Raw genomic sequence first — 21414 nt, 5'->3', positions numbered from 1 at the left:
TGTGTTACTGTCGATTTCCTCTTTTACAACTGTTAGCAGTTGCCTTATGTATTGAGGTGCTCCTGTGTTGGGTGCATATATATTTATAATTGTTATATCTTCTTCTTGGATTGATCCCTTGATCATTATATAGTGTTCTTCCTTGTCTCTTGTAACATTCTTTATTTAAAGTATGTTTTGTCTGATATGAGTATTGCTACTCCAGCTTTCTTTTGATTTCCATTTGCATGGAATATCTTTTTCCATCCCCTCACTTTCAGTCTGTATGTGTTCCTAGGTCTGAAGTGGGTCTCTTGTAGACAGCATATAGATGGGTCTTGTTTTTGTATCCATTCAGCAAGCCTGTGTCTTTTGGTTGGAGCATTTAATCCATTCACATTTAAGGTAATTATCGATACGTATGTTCCTATGACCATTTTCTTAATTGTTTTGCGTTTGTTTTTGTAGATTCTTTTCTTCTCTTGTGTTTCTCACTTACAGAAGTTCCTTTAGCATTTGTTGTAGAGCTGGTTTGGTGGTGCTGAATTCTCTTAGCTTTTGCTTGTCTGTAAAGCTTTTGATTTCTCCATCGAATCTGAATGAGATCCTTGCTGGGTAGAGTAATCTTGGTTGTAGGTTCTTCCCTTTCATCACTTTAAGTATATCATGCCACTCCCTTCTGGCTTGTAGATTTTCTGCTGAGAAATCAGCTATTAATCTTATGGGAGTTTCCTTGTATGTTATTTGTCATTTTTCTCTTGCTGCTTTTAATAATTTTTCTTTGTCTTTAATTTTTGCCAATTTGATTACTGTGTGTCTCGGCATGTTTCTCCTTGGGTTTATCCTGTATGGGACTCACTGTGCTTCCTGGATTTGGGTGGCTATTTCCTTTCCCATGTTAGGGATGTTTTAGACTATAATCTCTTCGAATATTTTCTCGGGTCCTTTCTCTCTCTCTTCTCCTTCTGGGACCCCTGTAATGCGAATGTTGTTACATTTAATGCGGTCACAGAGGTCTCTTAGGCTCTGTTCATTTCTTTTCATTCTTTTTTCTTTATTCTGTTCCACAGCAGTGAATTCCACCATTCTGTCTTCCAGGTCACTTATCCGTTCTTCTGCCTCAGTTATTCTGCTATTGATTCCTTCTAATGTAGTTTTCATTTCAGTTATTGTATTGTTCATCTCTGTTTTTTTGTTCTTTAATTCTTCTAAATCTTCGTTAAATATTTCTTGCATCTTCTGAATCTTTGCCTCCATTCTTTTTCCGAGGTCCTGGATCATGTTCACTATCATTATTCTGAATTCTTTTTCTGGAAGGTTGTCTATCTCCACTTCATTTAGTTGGTGAATGTGGTTTTTGTTCCACAGGCTGCAGGATTGTAGTTCTTCTTCTCATGTCTGCCCTCTGGTGGATGAGTGTATCTAAGAGGCTTGTGCAGGTTTTCTGGTCAGAGGGACTGGTGGTGGGTAGAGCTGGGTGTTCCTCTGGTGGGCAGAGCTCAGTAAAACTTTAATCCGCTTGACTCCTGATGGGTGGGGCTGGGTTCCCTCCCTGTTGGTTGTTTGGCCTGAGGCAACCCAACAATGGTGCCTTCCTCGGCTCTTTGGTGGGGCTCGTGGCAGACTCTGGGAGGGCTCACGTCAAGGAGTACTTCCCAGAACTTCTGCTGCCAGTGTCCTTGTCCCTACGGTGAGCCACAGCCCTCCCCACCCCCCTGCCTCTGCAGGAGACCCTCCAACACTAGCAGGTAGGTCTGGTTCAGTATCCCCTGGGTTCACTGCTCCTTCTCCTGGGTCCTGATGCACACACTACCTGTGTGTACCCTTCAAGAGTGGGGTCTCTGTTTCCCCCAATCCTGTCAAAGTCCTGGAATCAAATCCCACTAGCCTTCAAAGTCTGTTTCTCTAGGAATTCCTCCTCCTGTTGCCGGGCCCCCAGGTTGGGAAGCCTGACATGGGGCTCAGAACCTTCACTCCAGTGGGTGGACTTCTGTGGTATGAGTGTTCTCCAGTCTGTGAGTCACCCACTCAGCTGTTATGGGATTTGATTTTGCTGTGATTGTGTCCCTCCTACTGTCTCATTGTGGCTTCTCCTTTGTCTTTGGATGTGGGGTATCTTTTTTGGTGAGTTCCAGTGTCTTCTTGTAGATGATTGTGCAGCAGCTAGTTGTGATTCAGGTGTTCTCACAAGAGGGAGTGAGAGCAAGTCCTTCTACTCTGCCATCTTGGTTTCCCTCTCGGTAGTTCTATTTTTAGTTTTTTGAGGAACCTCCATACTGTTCTCCATAGTGGCTGTATCAATTTACATTCCCACCAACAGTGCAAGAGGGTTCCCTTTTCTCCACACCCTCTCCAGCATTTATTGTTTGTAGAGTTTTTGATGATGGCCATTCTGACAGGTGTGAGGTGATACTTCATCGTAGTTTTGATTTGCATTTCTCTAATGATTAGTGATGTTCAGCATCCTTTCATGTGTTTGTTGGCAATCTGTGTATCTTCTTTGGAGAAATGAAAAGCAGACATCTTTAATTTGGATAAAGTACAACTGACTGATCTATTTTCTGTATTATGGTTTTGGAGTTATATCTAAAAAATATTTGCCTAAACCAGCGTTACAGCAATTTTATATTTTCTTCCAGAATGTTTATTATTCTGTGTTCTACATTTAGGTGTAGGGTTCATTTTGAATGAATTTTTATGTGGTATAAATTATGGATCAAAGCTCATTTTACTACATATGGTATCCAGTTCCTGCATATGGGTATTCAATTGTTTCAGAACCACTTTTTGAAAGACTATCTTTTCTCAGTTGAATTGCCTTTCACCCTTGTCAAAAAACTAGTTGTCTGTATGTGTGTAGGTCTATTTCTGTAATCTGTTCTGTTCTATTGATCTATTTGTGTATTTCCATGCCAATACCACACTGCTTTCATTAATGTAGCTTATATCCATCTTGAAAACAAGTAGTGTTAATCTTCTTTTTTTAAAGTTATTTTGGGTATTCTAGTTCTTTGTATTTCCATATGAATTTTAGAATGAGCTCAGTGAATCTATTTATTTTTAAATTCTTTTTCTCATTGTTTCATTTTAATAATTTCTATTGCCATGTCTTTGAGTCCACTAAGTATTTTCTTCTGCAATGACTAACCTACTGTTCGTACAATTCAGTGTACTTTTCATCTCAGACATTGTAGTTTTCATCTCTAAAATTTTTATTTTATCTTTTTTGTATCTTCCATGTTTCTCCTTGAGTTTTTAAAAATATGGAAAACAATTATATAATAACTGTTGTAATATTATTGAGTCCTAATTCTAACATCTGTGTCATTCCTGGGTCAGTTTCAGTTGATTTATTTTGATCCATTTTTATTCCTTAAAATGGGTCACATTTTCCTGCTACTTTGCATTCCTGGTAATTTTTGATTTGATGCCAGGCATTGTGAAGTTTACCTTATTTGTGCTGGATATTTTTTTATCCCTGTAAATATTTTGGGGCTTTATTCTGGGGTGCAGTTAAGTTACTTGGAAACAGCTTGATCCTTTCAGGTCTTCTTTGAAGATTCATTTGGTGGAATCAGAGCAGTGTTTAGTCCAGGGCAGTTACCATTATTGAAGCTGGATAATTCTGAATATTCACTCAATGCCCCATAAGTAATGAGATTTTCCAGTCTTCCTAGGGTGAATGGGATTAGTCCAGCCCATGTAAGCTCCAAGTTCTTTTCCCCCCGCTCATCCTTTCAGATGGTTCTTTCTCAGTCCCTCAGGTAGTTTACTCAAATCATTATCATGACCAGTGCTCTACTAAATACTTGAGTGAGGTTCTCTGCAGAACTCCAGACTTTTTTTTTCTCAATGCAGTAATCTCTCCTCTCCAGTTTTCTTGTCCTGTGAACTCAAACCTTCTTGATCCCCCTACACTCTCAGCTCCATCTCCTCAACTTGGGGCTTTTACCAGGTTTCTGTTCCCTGTGCCACCTTGTGGGAACTCTCTCAGGGATTTAAATAAGATCATCTTAAGGCTCACCTCATTTGTTCCCTGTACCTCAGGGGGTCACTCTCCTTTGTTGCTGTATATCAAGTGTCTTGAAAACAATTCTTTTATACATTTTGTTAGTTTATTTTGGTGATTCCAACTTTATTTTGGTTGGAAGTAGAAGTCTCCTCTAGCTAGCTTCTTGACATCTCTCTCCACTTGAATGACTCACAGTTGTCTTAAACTTAACATATCTAGAGCAGAACTCTAATTTGCCCTCTGAAAACTCTCTCCCTGCACCCCCACCACTTTTTAAACCATCTCAATATCTGATACCACCACCACATAGTTGCTCAAACTTGGGACTTGGAAACCATACTTGACTTCTTCTCCTTCATAACCATACCCAATCCTTCAGTGAGTCATAGATTATACCTCCAAAGCATGCCTTCAACCCAGTTATTTTTCACCATCTCTTCCACCACCCTAGTTGAGGGCACAGCATCTTTCACTGGGATTATCATAATAGTCTTCTAATTGATCTCTCCATTTCCTTCTTTACTTCCTCCTCCAGCCCACCATAACCATTCATCACATAGCAGTGTTACTGAGCTTTTAAAACTATAAACCAAGTCAAATTAAGCTCTTAAAAATCCTTTAAAATACTTAACTCATCGCACATAAAAGTCCAAACTCCTTACAATGTCCTATAAGATACAAAAAAATTGACCAACATTATCTCGAACTATTCCCACCCTCCTTAACTATGTTCCAGTTAGACTGGTACTTATTCTTTCTAGAAAATTCCAAACTCTTTCCTACCTTAGAGCCTTGCCACCACATAGAATGTTCTTCTTCTAGTTTTGTGGTATGACTGTGCTCTCTCATCCTTCAGATCTTGACCTAAGTAGTACCTCTGCAGACAAGCTTTCACTAATTTTCCCGTTTAAGTACTCTGTTGTTTGCTGTCATAGTACCCTGCCTCTTATCTTCATGAAACTTGATCATCTTACAGTTATATTCTGTAATTATATAGCTATTTATTTACATACTTTATATCTGTTTGTCTTTACTAGATTGTAAACTTTGGAGGCTCTGAAACATATCTTTTTGTTCACTGCTCTATACTCAGCACTTAATACTACCTATCACAAAGCAGATATTCAATGCTTTGTTGATTGAATGAAGAAAATGACTTAGTAGAAATCATATTGGTATGCTTTCCTGATGCTAGAAAAACTATCATTGCTACTTTTTTATTGATTGCTGAATTCCACAATTAGAGGGTAATCTCTTTGGTCTAAGACCTATTACTTTCAAGAAAAATTAGACTTTTTAGACTTTAATATATGAGGTCATTTCCTGAGGATAAAAAAATCAGTGGGTAGAGTGAATATCTAAATTCTGGTCACATGCGAAGGACGTTGAGGGGAGAAAAAATGAAACAGTGGAAGGAAGAAGCAACAAGTGTTCTGGGACATACAATACAAACACTACCCATGTCATACTTACCTGTGCTAGGTGAATCCTAATCTTTATATTATTTCTGTATCTATATCTGTATCGACTGTATGGTCCATTGGCTGTAGTGTAGTTAACAGCTTTTAATTGTGCAGTCATACTGCCAGACAACTTGGAGTTCTTGAAATGTTTTTTAAATATCCACAAGGAATATTCAGGAATATACAGGGACTATTAAGGACCAGGGATATCTCTGGGGGATCAGATTGTATCCTGTATGTTCAAAAGCACAGTTCTCATTTCCCCAAGAGGCTCTCACATTAAGAATAGTGTCCTCATGTATAAAAATTGTCAAGATTCTGTGATTTGCCAAATCTTAATTAGCTAATATTAGCTGTTGGATGACTGATCCACTTCCTGTGATATTTAAAATTTCTAAAAGCACAGTTATTAAACTGACATCAGCCTTTGTGCTGTATTTTTGTTTGTTTGCTGCTGTGTGGGTACCTGTCTGTTGGAATGTAAATTTAGAGATTAACCCTCTAAAACTATTAAAAATATGGTATTCTTTCAATATCTGAAATTCTATGTAGACACTGGTTTGTCAAAGTTTATGATCTAAGTTCTTGGCCCTTTCCTCCTTTCAGTAAATATCGGATTACACTGACTAGATCAGAGGTAACTAGTGTTTAATCTTTATTCACACTGGGATACCTTGTTGTCCAAGGGAGTTTTTGACCAGCTGTAGCAGGGCAGGCTGATCTCACTGCCAAATTGAGATTGGTATCTATACAACAGAAGGGTATGATTTCCACTTTCTGTCTCCTCTTCCCTACCACCTTGTCCATCAAATTCTGGCTGCTGGTTGACCTACTTTAGTTTATTGCTTTCCCATTAGGTTTCATTCATTCATAAATATTTATGAAGTGAATACCATGCTCCAGGCACTAATTTAGTGCTAGAAATTTAGTAGTAAACTAAAAGATGAAAATATGTGCTTGTGGAGTTTATATTCTAGCAGGAAGTTAAACATTAAATAAAACAAATTAATAAATTATATAGTTCGTTAGACAATGTTATGCACTTTGAAGAAAACTACAGAAGGAAAGGGGAATTAGAGCTCCGGGAGTGGTTTGGGATGGGAAGAGCTGAGATTGTAAATAGGGTAACCAGAGAAGGCCTTGCTGAAAAGATGACCTGGGCTAAGACATGAAGGAGGTAAGCGTGGGATCTATGTAGGTTTTTGGGGCAAGAGCTTTCTAGTTAGAGAGAACAGTAAGTGCTCTGTGGTGGGAGTATGCCAGGAGTACTCTAGATGCAACTAGGAGGTCAGAGAGGGTAGAGTGGAGTGAGCAAGAGGAACGTACCATAAGGTTAAGTAAAAAAAAAAAAAAAAAAAAGGTACAGAATAACAGATTGCATAGGACTTTAAACAGCACTGTAAATACTTTGGCTTTTACTCTTTGAAATGAGTCCCTTGGAAAACTTTCACCAGCTTAGTGATATGATCTGACAAATTTTAAAGGATCATTTTGGCTTCTGTGTTAAAAATAGACTGTAGAGGCAAAGGTTAAAGCAGTGAGGCCAATTAAGAGGCTATTTTAGTAATCCTAGCTGGTTGCAGGTGGCTTGAGCCAGGAAAGTGACAGTGAAGGTAGTGAGAAGTAGTGAAATTCTGGATGCATTTTGAAGGTGGAGTTGTTGACAAGATTTGGATCAGATTGGATATCGGTATGAGAGAAAGAGCAAAGTGAAGAATGACTCTGAGATCTTTTGTTCTGATCAACTAGAAAAGTGGATTTGTCATTAACAAAAATAGGAAGACAGAAGAGCTGCTTTTGTAGGGGAAGTTCAGGATTCTGGACATTTAACGTGGAGATATCTCTACTTGGGTGTTTACTAGGTATCAAGTTGGTAGTTTTTAATCTGAATTTGAGATCAAGGGAGGGGCCAGTTGAATAAATGTTATTGAGAACTGTGAGACTGAATGAGGTCACTAAAAGACACAATTATGGGTAGAGAAGAGGAAGTGTCTAAGGTCTGAGCTCTGAGGTATCCCAGTAGTAAGATGTCACAGGGGGCGTACCCAGTGAGTTAGGAAGAAAATTAATGTGGACATGAAAGCAAAGTGAGGAAAGGAGGAGGGAGTGATCACCTTCGTAAAATTCTGCTAACAGAATAAATGAGATAAAACTGAACGTTCACCAGTGCACACGTCAATTTGGAGGTCCTTGGTGGTCTTGGAAATAGTTTTGGTGTAATAGTTGGGACCACAGCCAGAGCGGAGTCAGTTTAAGAGAAAATTGCAAGAATATGAATATAGGCCCTTTCATTTCAACCATTAGTATCATTCAGAAGGTTCTTATTCCAGACTATGAACCATAAAAGTCGATGCAGAGAGCTCTTCTCTACAGTATTTTGCTCTACCCATGACTTTAAACACTCTTTGGGCTCTCTTTCTATCTGATCATTAGGTATGACCTCCAGTGCTGATTAGCAATTTTGTTCTTGGAAAAATTCCTACTTTCCCCAAACTGCAGAGTTTACTTTCAGTTTTCAGTAGCCATCCTTTCTTGCTCAGGCAGAAGAAATGCCTGTTTACGCTTTATAGAAAAACATATGCCAAATAAAGGAATTAGAATATCCATATATTTCTACATTAACATTATTCGTCTAGCCTTCTTTTGTGGATAGAACTTCTCTTCAGAACGGAAAATGTCCTTAGCAAATGACAGCAATGAATACCAAAAATTTACCACTAAAGAGAGAAAATTTGGTGCGTGTGTGTGTTCACAAGTTTATGGGCAAGGGAGAAAGTTACACATTTTTCACGTGTGTATGAAAACGTTTGTGAGAGGAAAAAAAAGACTGGTTGAAAACTGAATGTCAAATTTTTGTGTGTGTGTATTTATACACATATATACACATATTTGTGTGTGTGTGTCTAAGTTTGTTTATTTTAAAATAATATCAAACTTAGGGAAAAATGACAAGCCCAATGCAAATAACTTTTCTTTCCTGGGAGTAAGGTGACACCATGTTGCCACAGCACCTGCAAATATTTTTAGTGTGTAATTCCTATAAACAAGGAAGTTCTCCTACATTACCACAGTATAAACATCAAAGTCAGGAAATTAACACTGATACATTGCTACTGTTTAATCCACAGAGCCTATCCAAGTTTCACCAATTGTCTCGAAAAAGTCCTTTAAAATAAAAGGATCCAATCTAGGATCATGTGATGCCTTTAGATGCCATGACTCTTGAAACTTTCCATCTGGAACAGTTCCTTAGCATTTCCTTGATTTTTGTGACCTAGACACTGGCCAGCTATTTTGTAGACTGTTCCTCAATTTGAGTATGTTTGATATTTCCTCAATATTAGATTGAGATTATGCAATTTTTGGCATCACATCACAGAAGAGAAGCTACGTTTTCTGTACCGTATTATATTGTATGTCCTACTACTTCACTTTATCTCATTACTGGTGATGTAACTGATCACTTGGTTAACGTTGTGTTTGTCAGGTTTCTCGCATGTAAAGTTACTCATTTTCCCTTTGTAATTTAATCACTATCTGTGTAGCGATAACTTGAAATTGTGTAAATATCTCATTCCTTACCAGACTTTTTCTCTCCCTAGTTTTAGAATCAATGGATGTTTCTTGACTGGATTACTACAACGATGGTTGATAAATGTGATTTTCTAATTCCATTATTCATGCTGCATTTATTAGTTGTAGTCCACTGTAAGAAAAGCTTTCTCTTCTCCCCATTTGTTTATTCATTTATTTATTTTTCTCAGTATGGATTCCTGGATTCCCATTTTATTAAATGAGTTATAATTTGCTAATATCATTACTTATTTTAATACTCATTTTAGCCCAGATTTGGCCAATGAGAACTTGTTCGTGCTGGTTTCTGTGTATTTTTAGCATGTCCCTTATATTCACTTAGCACTTTCTTACTTTCTGGCACAAGAAGGCTTATCTTGTATTTTCTCTGCCCCAGTCCTGGAATTAATTTTTTCTCCAAGCATCTCTGCTTCCTTTTATGGAGGATGGTATTTAGAAACCAAGATCTAAGTTAGATGTGTTTATTGCTACTGGAGTGTCAATACTCCCAGTTTCTCCCAGTGGACAGTGCTAGGGAACATATACACACATATGCTTACACCTGTTTGTATTTTTATATCTATCGATGAATATTGAAAACCTTGAGTTTACACCAATATTCCAGTTCTAATCCAACACTGTGAAGTTTATTCTAGTGTTCTCCATTTTTATATGGCAATCCTATGAATAGTGAGAAACCTGGCTCTCATTATTCTAGGTATATGTGCTAATGTGATTGCTTCCACATGTAAAAACTCCCAACTCCATGCCTAGCTGCCCCCTAAGCAAATACCTTCCTTATCTTGCACAGGCTTCAACCGTGCTCCAGGCTGGCTGTCACTGTCTCTCCCTTCACAGAGTCAACCTCTTAACCCCCTTTGGGCTCTAACACCACAATACATCAAGCTGGGCCTCTGCCACACGCTCATCTATCTCTACCTCATTAGGAAGAAAGGAGGGCGGCAAGGAAAGAAAAGTAGATTTTCTTTATATGTAGAATATGTTCCACGAGCTTTTAATGAACCGTTATCCGTAATTCTCAGTGCTCTCCTTTAATTTATAAGGATGGCAAATTTAGGAAGCATATGCAATCCTAACTCATGTTTTTTTGTTTGTTTGGTCACGCGGCAGGCGGGATCTTAGTTCCCCGATCAGGGAACAAACCCGTGCCCCCTGCAGTGGAAGCATGGAGTCTTAAACACTGGACCACCAGGGAAGTTCCTTAACTCATGTTAAATCATATTAATACCTTTTTCATAGTAAATTCAGTAGATATGATCTAATACAGATACATTTATTCATTCCCAGCTTCAAAGTCTTTTTTCAACTAACTTCATAAAATACTTGTGTTATCATCTTTCCTTTTGTTTTTTACTCTATCCTATTCAGTCTAGGATTTCATTCATTGTTTTCTGATACCTTTGAGTTGCTGGGCTGTTGGAAAGCCATGTGAGTTTCTAGAAGAAGTGTATTATCTGAGGAGACGGTAACATTTCCCTCAATTTCAGTAATTGTGGAAAAAGTGCCACTGTCCCCCCCCCCCCCAAAATCCAGTCAAAGAAGACTAATGTCTCCGTCCCTTGATAAGTCAAAAGGAAGATCTAAAGATCAGCGGCATTTTGGATATGAACACATTTATTCTTTACAATTTCCTTTTTCTTGTTTTCTCCAAGCATAGGTCATCTGTTTACTTTTATTTTCCATTTTAGCATACATTAATTCCACACATAATACAAAATTTACTCATATAACTTACTAGAGAAATTTTTAAAAAATAAATATATAATTTTAAGCATTTTAATTACATTTATAATTTTATTTTTGTCATTATATATAGTATATGTAATATACATTATATGTTTTATGTACAAATATATATGAATGTCATCTATGCTACTTGATAGAAAGTCAACATAAAAAAAAGGTGAGAAAATAGTTTAAATCATGCGTTTAAAAAAGGGGGAGATGTCATACAGAGTGAAGTAAGTCAGAAAGAGAAAAATATCGCTTATATGTGGAATCTAGAAAAATGGTACAGATGGACTTATTTGCAAAGCAGAAATAGAGATACACATGTAGAAAACAAACTTATAGATACTAAGAGGGGGGGTGGGAAGAACTGGGAGATTGGGATTGACACATATACACTACTATGTATAAAATAGGTAACTAATGAGAACCTACTGTATAGCACAGGGAACTCTACTCAGTGCTCTGTGGTGACCTAAATGGGAAGGTAATCCATGAAAGCGGGCATATATATATATATCTGATTCACTTTGCTGTCAGCAGAAACTAACACAACATTGTAAAGCAACTATACTCCAATAAAAATTTTTTTAAAAAATAAAGAAATATAAAAATAAAAAAGGGAGAGAGTTTAAGAGAAACTTGAAGAAACCAGAGAAGAATGGACCTGAGGACAGTTTCTGAGTAAGTGTAGAGAAAGGTCAGAAGAAAAAGCGAAGTAAAGGCAGGTAGTCACGAATGGAGGGAGAAAACCAGATTAGTGTAGAAGCAGGGATATCAAAGGAAGAGAGGCCCTCAAAAACTTGCAGTTGGTGACAGTGTAGACAGTCATATGGTGACTTGTTGCAGTTGGAAATTAGGTAATAGTTGGAGGCCAGTGGGAATGCAAATTCAAAACTAAATTCTGGGAGGTGAGGTCAAGATGGGAAAAATAAAAAGTCTAGTCCAGGTACTCCTTAAGTTTCAGTTAACAGTTCAAACACTACCTCATACAGGAAGCCTCACCTGTGCCCCCTGCTGGCAGTCACTTTTTTAGCACCCTGCACCCTTCCTACCAAATCTTCTATTAGACCTTTATTTTATTTATTACTTAATTCTGATTTGCATCTCTGTATATGGCAAGGATCACATCTTTACTCATAAAGCACCTAACACAGTGCTTGGCATATTACAGATGCTCAGTAAATAAATTTTAGCATGAAAGCAATAGGTGAATAGTTTGAGAGAGCAACATGATTATGTATTCAACTATAATGGAATAACCCAGAAAAAGACTTGGTTAACTTTTCCCACCAAGATCGTCAAGATAATATAAAAGGAGAATGGATGAAAAAGGTTTCCAAGTCAAGCAATAAAATTAAACAAACAAAAATTGAGATGCCCAAATATTCAGGTTATAGTAAATGTTAAACTGGAGTGGTGCAGAGAAATGAATAAGAGACAATACCATGGAATCGGATTACATTGGTTTAAATTCAAGCTACACATTAGATTTGTGATCTTGTGGTATAACTTGTGTAAACCTCACCTTTTTCATTTTTAAAATGAAGATTTTCATAACTTAATACCCAGGTTGTCATTAGGTTTTGATATGTGCAAAACTTGTATATATAGTTAATGCAACAAATATTAGGTATTATTATGCCTACCCCAATTTTCTAGTCTCTGTTCTTTATTTGGTAAAAAAATGATTGAATTTAATGAAATAAAAGAAAAATTCAAAATAATATTGATAACTAGTATACAAAAGTTTTCATGTTTTGGACATCTTAGTAAGAGAGTTGTGAGCTTCTAGAAGGAAAGAACACTGTCTTGTTCTCCACTTTATCACCTGTATCTGGTGCACACTATGCACTACATATGGAATTTTGTCACCAAATAGACAATAAACGTGAAAATATTCATCCTTCCTTTACTTCTTGTCTCTCTTCTGTAAGTGCGCTTTCATAGGTTGAAAAAAATTAAACCAGAATCGAGAGTGCAGTCCCTGATGAAAAACTGAGATAAGTATGATATTAAGAGTATCAAGGACTTAAAACCAAAGTCCTGAAACAAGCCAGTTATGAGGTGATTGGTATGTCTGCACTCTAGACATTGCTTGACAAAACTAGTTCTGACCTGTTAGACAATATAGTGCAATTACGTTATCTGCCATCTAACCCTCACGGTCTCTTTTGATTATTATAGATAGCTCGGGCGTCGTTTTAAAATTGAAAAGCAAATTGATTTTGTTTTTCTGCACTGCCATCACCAAAAAGCAGTCTGCATGCCTTTCATTAGTAGAACTATGTATATAATTTACACATAAAGCTATCATAGACTTATCGTCCTAGACAGTATGCCTGGGGATAATGTGGAAATTATGCTCTTTTGTGTAACTGGGAAGGTCTCCAAGCTGAGTGCCATTTCTTGGAACAGCAGAATTCTTTTCTCACATGAGCTACATGACAGAGGAGTGTTATACAGCTCACCCATGGTTGCTGGCAGCCAAGTGACACCCAAACAGAGTTCTGATTCTGTATTATGTAATTGGAAATCCCTGCAGTGCAATAGCTTTTCAACGTGCACAGTGATCTAAATTAATGTCTCACTTCTACTCAGGGAGAACTAGGCTGCCAATGATTTCATTTTTTTTTTCTTTTAGTTGAGGGATACAATTTATCTTAGAGAAAATTGTAATGGATGTCTCTGCATGTCTTTTTTGCAAAATGAAGATGTGTGTCGTGCTGTCCTTTTTGTTTTCCTGCTTAATCCTTCAAGATGTGTGAGCTTAATACATTTCAGTGTGTAAGTGATCGTATGTGTGTGTGTTTCTGCATTCATTCAGTTGCTATGAGGTACTAGGAAGGTGCCTTGGCCATTGTACATATCACTTTTACATACAAAGCATGGTTGCTTAGTGGCCAAAATATGAGAAGTACTCTTCCTAAGGTAGCAGCTATTCTGGCAGATTCCAAAGTTAATACCGTTGGTTATTTTAGAATTACTATCGGATCTATTGCCCATGACTTTCTTCCTTTCTTGGATGTGTTTGCCTTTTTGCAACTCGAATTGGAAAGTGTTGCTGCTCTTTGACCTAATTTTTAATAAATGATTGTTTACTTATGACATTTTCGTAATAAAAATGTGTTTCAGTGGAAATTATTTCTTTTGGTTCATTTTTGGTGTTGCATGTTTTATAGTAAAACTAGACAAAGGCTTTCACCTAGAGGAAGACGATACTGATTATTTAGAAATTGGCATTTTGATCCCTCACTGAATTCAAATGTGTGTGGAAACCCTTTACTTACCATTAACTGTTACTTGGATTCTCTAGAACATTCCAAAAGGAAAACATTTTTACATGAAAAATGTGCCTGGGCAGTGAAAGAAAAGAATGTATGTTTTATGGAAAACCAAGCTCTTCCTCTATCACTTGCAAACATTTCTAGCTCAACTGCCCTAATCTATGCTTCCACATTATCTTTCTGGAACCCTGGCAACAGTCTCCTAACTAGTTTCTCCACAAGTACTCTGACCCCCTCTAAACTCTTCTTTACACACAGAATTCACATTGGATCATATCAACCCCTTCCTCTCCTCAAAACCAACGGCATACCCAGGCTTAAAATTCTTCAATGGTTTTCCTTTGTTCTTAGAATAAGAAAACAAACTCTTATCGTGGCGTACAGGGCTTGGCTGACTCTCCAGCCTCACCTCATTTACTCCCTGCTTCTCTTTCTCTGAGCTCCCATCTCATTTGCCTTCCTTCAGGCCCTCAAAGGGGCCAGGTTCCCTACCACCCACACGTAGATCCTTGTACTAGGACACACTAGCTCATGCTTTTTATCCTGTTAACTCCACTCAGTCTTCTGATAGCAACTCAATTATCACTTCCTCAGGGAAGCTTTCCCTCACCAACACAATTTGTTCATTTCTTTTTAATATTATACTCCCATAAGCACTGGCTTTTCCTCCTTTTTGGCACTTTTTACATTGCAATTTTACATTCCTTGTGTGTAATAATTTTGATTAATATTTATCTTCCTTAAAACATGAAGGCAGAGATTGTAGCTCTTTTTTGCTTGACCTTGTATCCCACCACCAAATACAGTGCCTGGTATATGATAGGGTTTCCATAAATACTTTTTTCTTTCTTTTTTAATGAATGAATGAAGAAATGAAGCCACACAGCAAGAATTTGGAATAAACCTTTACTGCGTTTGTTGTGATTGTTTAAGACTAGAAAATATGTCCTTTAAGCTGTTAAAGTGTATTAGAGCTCCTTTTTTTGGTGAGATGATTTTGGTTATCAAGTTAACCAGCTGCATTTGAAAGCAAGGATCACTTAGATTTCACATGTCTGAAATGCCCATATGAGGAAATATATAATACTGTAACAACAAACACGTATTGAGCTCTTACTATGTGTCAGACAGTGAGCTAAGCTCTAAACCTGTGATAACTCATTTCTATCCACAAGTCTTCTGAGGCATTGGTACTTCCACTGTCTTGCTTTTTGTAAGTGAAGAAACTGAAATACGTTAAGTAACTGACCCGAGGTCGCAGATTTAGTAGGTGGACCTGAGAGGTTTGTAGGATTCTAGAACCCAGCTCTTCTACTGCCTTATTTAAAATAACATTATTAACATCTTGGTGTTTTGTCTATCAAGTAGGAGATGAACATTCTGTGTTTTGCCAGATAAGTAAGAGTAGATGAACACTTATCTTTAAGAATAAGTGCAGATTTTCTGCTTTCCCTCCAGTATAAGTATCATCTGTATTATATTTTCAAAACATAAATAAAAATTAAAATGATAACCTATTTTCCTCTTTCTGCTCAAAAACTTCGAGGGATTGTTTGAATCTGTACACTGGAATTTTAATGCTGTTTATGACCAGGTTCAGGTGTTAGTTATGATAACATGATACCTTCCATTTGTATATCATTTTACAGTTTATTAGGTACTTTTGTTTACGTGCTGAATTTAAATCTCTCAAATATCCCATAAGACAGGAATTAAGATCTCCATTTTAAAGATATGAAGTTGGGAGATAGAGTTCTCAAACATACAGTGGATGGCTAGATCAGGGCTAGACTCCAGATCTTCTGTCCCCAAGACCAGCTACATGGGCTTTGTTATCAGAGGGCCTCTCAATTACCCCAGCATCACAGGATAATCTGCTTCTGGGGTACATATCTCCATAGACAGGCTCTGAGCGCTCTTCAACGTATGCTGAAATATTTTGTCACCATGTGTTCTCTTTTGTTTAATCTCTACTGTGAATTTTAAGTGAAATTCATTAAATGTGGTTTGTTGTATGGAAAAGAGAATCTAAAGCTTTGGTTTTCTTTTTCTGATTAAAGAAGTATATCTGTCAAGCTATATACACACACCTATATTTACTTCATGTATACCTTATATATGTGTTAGTAACATTTTATAAGACTGCAAAAGAAGTATGATTAACAACATTTTCTTCACAGCTCATTAGTATCCTGATTTCTAGTAAAAATGGTCTCAAACTGAGCTTAATGCTGCTATTTTCTTATTGTTAGCTGCTGGGAATAACAATAAGTACTAAACACTTAAAGAGATGTAAAAACAATTAAAGTGGCATTTTTATGATAGGTTATAATATTAAGGCACAAATGATGGAGTTTTTAATGCAATAATTATTGCCTTTTTTATTTTCTGAAGATCTATTTTCTAAAAGCTTTCTTTTCAATCTTGCTCTGTTTACACCAAACCATTAAAACTTTTTTCAGTGTAAAATTAGCACAGGAAATGAGTGACAACAGGGTAGCCTGCCTGACCTCCAGACTGCCACTGTTTTTACTTTGAAGGCCTGAGAGCAAGTGTACATTGAAATTCTACCAGCATTTACCAGAGCACAGTGGAAATAAAAACAGAAAACGTCTCTTCAAGATTTTTTTTTTCTTATTTGAATAGTCCAAAGTAGAGTATGGTTTAGATTCCCCATCAAGTTTTGACTCTCTTCTGTAGTGGGTTATATCGACATGCTACCACATTGCCTCCCATTGTGGCTAGGAAGATGGGAATCATATGGGTGGGCAGAAGTAGGATAAAGAAACAACTCACTGTTTTTTCATTAAAGCATTCCTAGATATAAACCAATAAGGTCAGCCAGGGGTTGTATCAGTAGTTACATTTGGTTATCTAAAGTCAAAATTACAGAACACAGTGTTCTGAAGTTCTGAATCAAAAGCTCAAATGTTGCAATCAGTGTTAGCTTCGTTTTGCAAAATACAGCAGTTCCTTTTTAAAGGTTTTGACCTTTTTAGAGAATTTCAGCAGAGACCTAGAAAACAGCATGTTGCTGGATTTCTCCCTCAGCATAGCAGTAAACTTTATTAAGTATTTATACCTCTCACTTTCCACAATTGTGTAAAACCTTTGCTCTTTGGGGAAGGAGAAAACCCAGACACTGAGAAGGCACAGGGTACGTAACAGCAGTGAACATGAACTCAGAAAGACCTTGGTAGAGTCCTGGTCCTGCCACCTACTAGCCTTGAAGCAGGTTCCTCACCCACTAAGTGACAGGAAAGTATAGCTAATGACCACTGCCCTACCTACTTCCCAGAGTCATGATGGGCCCCCAAGGTTCTGCAAGTGATGATTCTGTGAAGCTTTATGCCAAGTGGTATCTCCATCATTTTTATCCTTTACACAAGGACTGACGAATTAACAATTCTTTTATCTTCTTTCCTAATACCAGAGTCAATGATATCCCGGTCACAAAGTGAATGGCTCAGGAAGTGTAGGTCTGGAAGAACCAGATAACTGCAGAGAAGCAGGTCAGATCAGCAAGGTTGTGATGGTATTTGTGTACTTCATTAGCTGTCTTTGTTTTTATTCTCCGCCCTTCGTAGTGCTTTAAATGGCAGGGCTTTTGAGAATGGGTATCCCAATTATATTACCGAGGGTCAAGGTTAAGCTTTATATAGGATGGTGGCAATTGGTTTTTGGCCATGGGTAGTTTCCTCATTATCTCCTTTAGGAACTGTCAGGAGTGTTTATGATTGTGCTGATAATGGCATGGATACCCAAATGCCCTGTGGTGGTTTGATTCTGCCATGTTGCTATCATTATAACATAAAATAAGGTGTGTTTTTCAACTTACGCGGGCCTCTCACTGTTGTGGCCTCTCCCGTTGTGGAGCACAGGCTCCGGACACGCAGGCTCAGTGGCCATGGCTCACGGGCCTAGCCGTTCTGCAGTGTGTGGGATCTTCCCGGACCGGGGCACGAACCCGTGTCCCCTGCATCGGCAGGCGGACTCCCAACCACTGCACCACCAGGGAAGCCCTCAACTTCTTTTAAATTAGAAGCCAGTATCACTGTGCGTGGAGAAGCCAGTATCACTGTGCATGGTAACGGTGGTGGAATAAACCAGTAACAAGAGGCATCTAATTTTTGCGCCCTTTTTCTCTTAAAGCTCACTTGGCTTCACGGCTAAGAATACACTTGGTCTAGCTCACACTCCCTTATCTGCTCCACACAGGGATCAAGACTCCTTTCTTTTTATAACTTGCCATAATTATTGAGTAGATAATACATTCAAATGACTCAAAAAAACAGAAAGTGTACAAATATACATGAAGAGTCTTCCTTGCTTCCCTGCCCACGTCTAATTTGCATACATCCTTCTCTACCACAACCATAAACAAAGTAACCCTGCTATAGATTTCTTGTGTTTATTTACAGAGATATTTTTTAAATAGCTGTAACCCAATATAAATATACATTATTTGTCTTTCTTAAAAAACAAGCGAGTGTCTTAGAGTAACATACATGGTTTTACACCTTGATTATTTTTACTTAATAAGTTAAGCATTCTTTTTAGGCAGTACTCGCCCATGTAATTGTATGTATAAAATTATCCCTTTGAGAGGTTGGTTCTCAGGATATACTTCTGTAGCTGTTTGTAGTTTTTCTCAGTGAACTGGGGAAAAAGCAAGGTAACCTGTTCTTCCAGAAGTTGAGCAAAAAAGTGAAAAGAGATGTTATTATGTTTATGTTTTGAGGATGGGTCCTTCCAGTACATGCTGTTTGAAGCTTGTGGGCATCCTGTTAAATGTCCTCCTTGTTTTCTAAAGAAAATAATGTGTATGAATATATTTGTATCTCCTCCAACTCAACAAGATGTTGGTGTAATGACCTGACATTTAAAGAATATCACAAAGATCTGGTTAGATTTGCCTTTCAGAGATATCTAAGAAAAATCCTGGGCAAATTGGTGTTCATCATAGAGCTTAAATACCTAGGCATCGCCTGCCTTTCTCTGTTCTCTGTATTTATATGTTTTTTGGAGAAAGGTCATAAGGTTTTTCTTCGTTGGTCCTAACATATCCAGCACATGTTTTCAGCAAAGTTCAGCATAGTGTTCTTTCAGTAGAGGCAAAAAATAAAAGTTTAAACACAATTGATAAAATTCAGAATTTATAATCCTCAGTAAAAGTATATTATTTATAGAATTATTTAATATTTCTTAAATATTTATCCATTAAAAAATCACATACCGATCATGAATACTGTTTCAGATGGTTTTTAGTTATGTAAATTATTTCTCTCCTGACTGTGTAATTACATGATGGACTGGTTTCTAGAGTATCATATACTTAATGTGAGTTTCTAAAAAGTGCTTTAATCATATAATTGCTAGCTTATCAAGTAGAAAATATGGGTCTGAGAACACTATCATTATGTCATTATTCTCCACAAAAGACTGTGAAACACACTGAAGAGGCCATTATGAAGCAAATAACAGTTTTCTATGGTGTCTAAATTTGCAAGGATTTAAAACAAAACAAAAAAAGGAACAGCAAAGAAAATGCCTAAAGGTAAAGTGTTTAAAATCTAGCCAGGCAATTTATCTTGTGTCTCTATCTCTGAAAATCATTCCAGACAAAGGAAGTGAATAGGTAAGAGTAGAACAGTAAAGCTGGTAGATTATCCAACTCAATGAGTGGCACTAATATTTAATAATTGATTCACTAAATTCCATGTAGAAAGCTGAAAGGAAATAAACTTGCGACTCACTACTTGCCCGAGGGTCTAGTTTCACAGTTCTTGCACTTGTTATTATTGAGTATTCCAAGTTCAAATGTGATTGCAAGAGATAATAGTTTAAATTCACTTGGTCTTGAGCCAGTAGGAAACAGGCGTATTATCTGGAATGATAAATCTAGTTTTATAGTTTTCAAAGATTAAAAAGAATTTTTTTTGACTCAGTGGGTATCATAAGTCAGAAAATCTATTTCTTTTCAACAAAGTCTAGTAAAGTCCAAGGTAAAACTGCTCCATCTCTGGGTTTAGTGTGAGAAGACAAAACTCCTAAAATCCTCTCTCTTTCTGTCAATATATATTTGTTATATACATATTTCTCCCCTCCCCCATTTAAATGGTTACACCCACAGCTCTGAGCAGGAGGGAAACCAAAACCAGGATGTAGATTTATAGATAAATGGGAAGGGTTGAAGGTGTTCCTATCTTGTGGCCTCAAGATTAAGTACTTGTTTACTCAGTTATTGTTTAATCTGCTATTGAACCTAGCTCATGATTAATATATCCAGATAATTTGTATTTTCATGCAATAAAAGCATTTTTTTCCTCCAATAAAGTAGTGATTTTAAAAATAATAGTTAGGTTGTTAAATCACTGCTGAACTTTGCTATTTAATCATTTGATTTACTTCCACCTATTAAAAAGAAACTAAAACGAACATTCTAAGAAAATGGTGAGTTTTTCAAGATGTTACTTTGTTACTGAGTCCAAGCTCATCACACGACAGGCCAATAAATCAAGAGACAAGTTGTTGGGGCAAGGAATGATGACTTTATTTGGAAAGTCTGCAGACCAAGAAGATGGTGGACTTTTGTCCCAAAGAACCATCTTGCCCAAATTAGAATTCAGGCATCTTTTATACTAAAAGGGGAAGGAGTAAAGTCAAACATTTCCTAGTTCCAGTCAGCCTCCAGAGGGGATGTGTTATTTTCTTCCTCTTCCACACAGGTGGACCTAGTCAGGATATTTCCTGTGGGCTAAACAAAGGTATTTTACCTTAATGCTCATTACCTGGGAGGCAGGGTTCCCAGAGATGGGCATTATGTATAATTTAAGCTTAAAGGCAACATCCCTTTAGTGATTACCTTTTAATAGAATACAAAGGTTCTTCCCTGCTACAAGTTTGCTGAAATAAGTGAAAATTGATGCATTTCTGATTATTCGGGTCTGTCAAGAAAACCTGGAACTTGAGGGAGGTCTGTTGGTTGGTGACTTCTGTGACTCAGACAGGGAGTAGTGTGGAGTAGGCTTCAGAGTCTGGGCTAATGGGTCACAATGTGTGGCTTCAAATTCTAGCTCTGCCGCTTAACTCTCTGTGACTTTGGTCAACTTACTTAGCTTCTCTGTACTTCAGTTTCCCTATCTGTACTTCAATTTCCCTATCTGTAAAATGGAGATGGAGAAATGAAGTACTTCATAGAAGATTAAAGGCCATTTTGTGTGCAAAGTGCTTAGAAGTCAGTGGGGCATGTGGTCCACACTCTTTAAATGTTAGTTTTTGGCTTATGTCCCAGTAATCCCTCCTGTTCCCTCTATCTGTGGCTTTCCCTCTTCCTCCTACACCTTCACGA

This window comes from Delphinus delphis, chromosome 7, assembly GCF_949987515.2.
Source record: "Delphinus delphis chromosome 7, mDelDel1.2, whole genome shotgun sequence".
NCBI classification, from domain to species: Eukaryota; Metazoa; Chordata; class Mammalia; order Artiodactyla; family Delphinidae; genus Delphinus; species Delphinus delphis.
The sequence above is the reverse complement of the archived record's forward strand: the minus strand, read 5'-3'. Positions refer to the sequence as shown.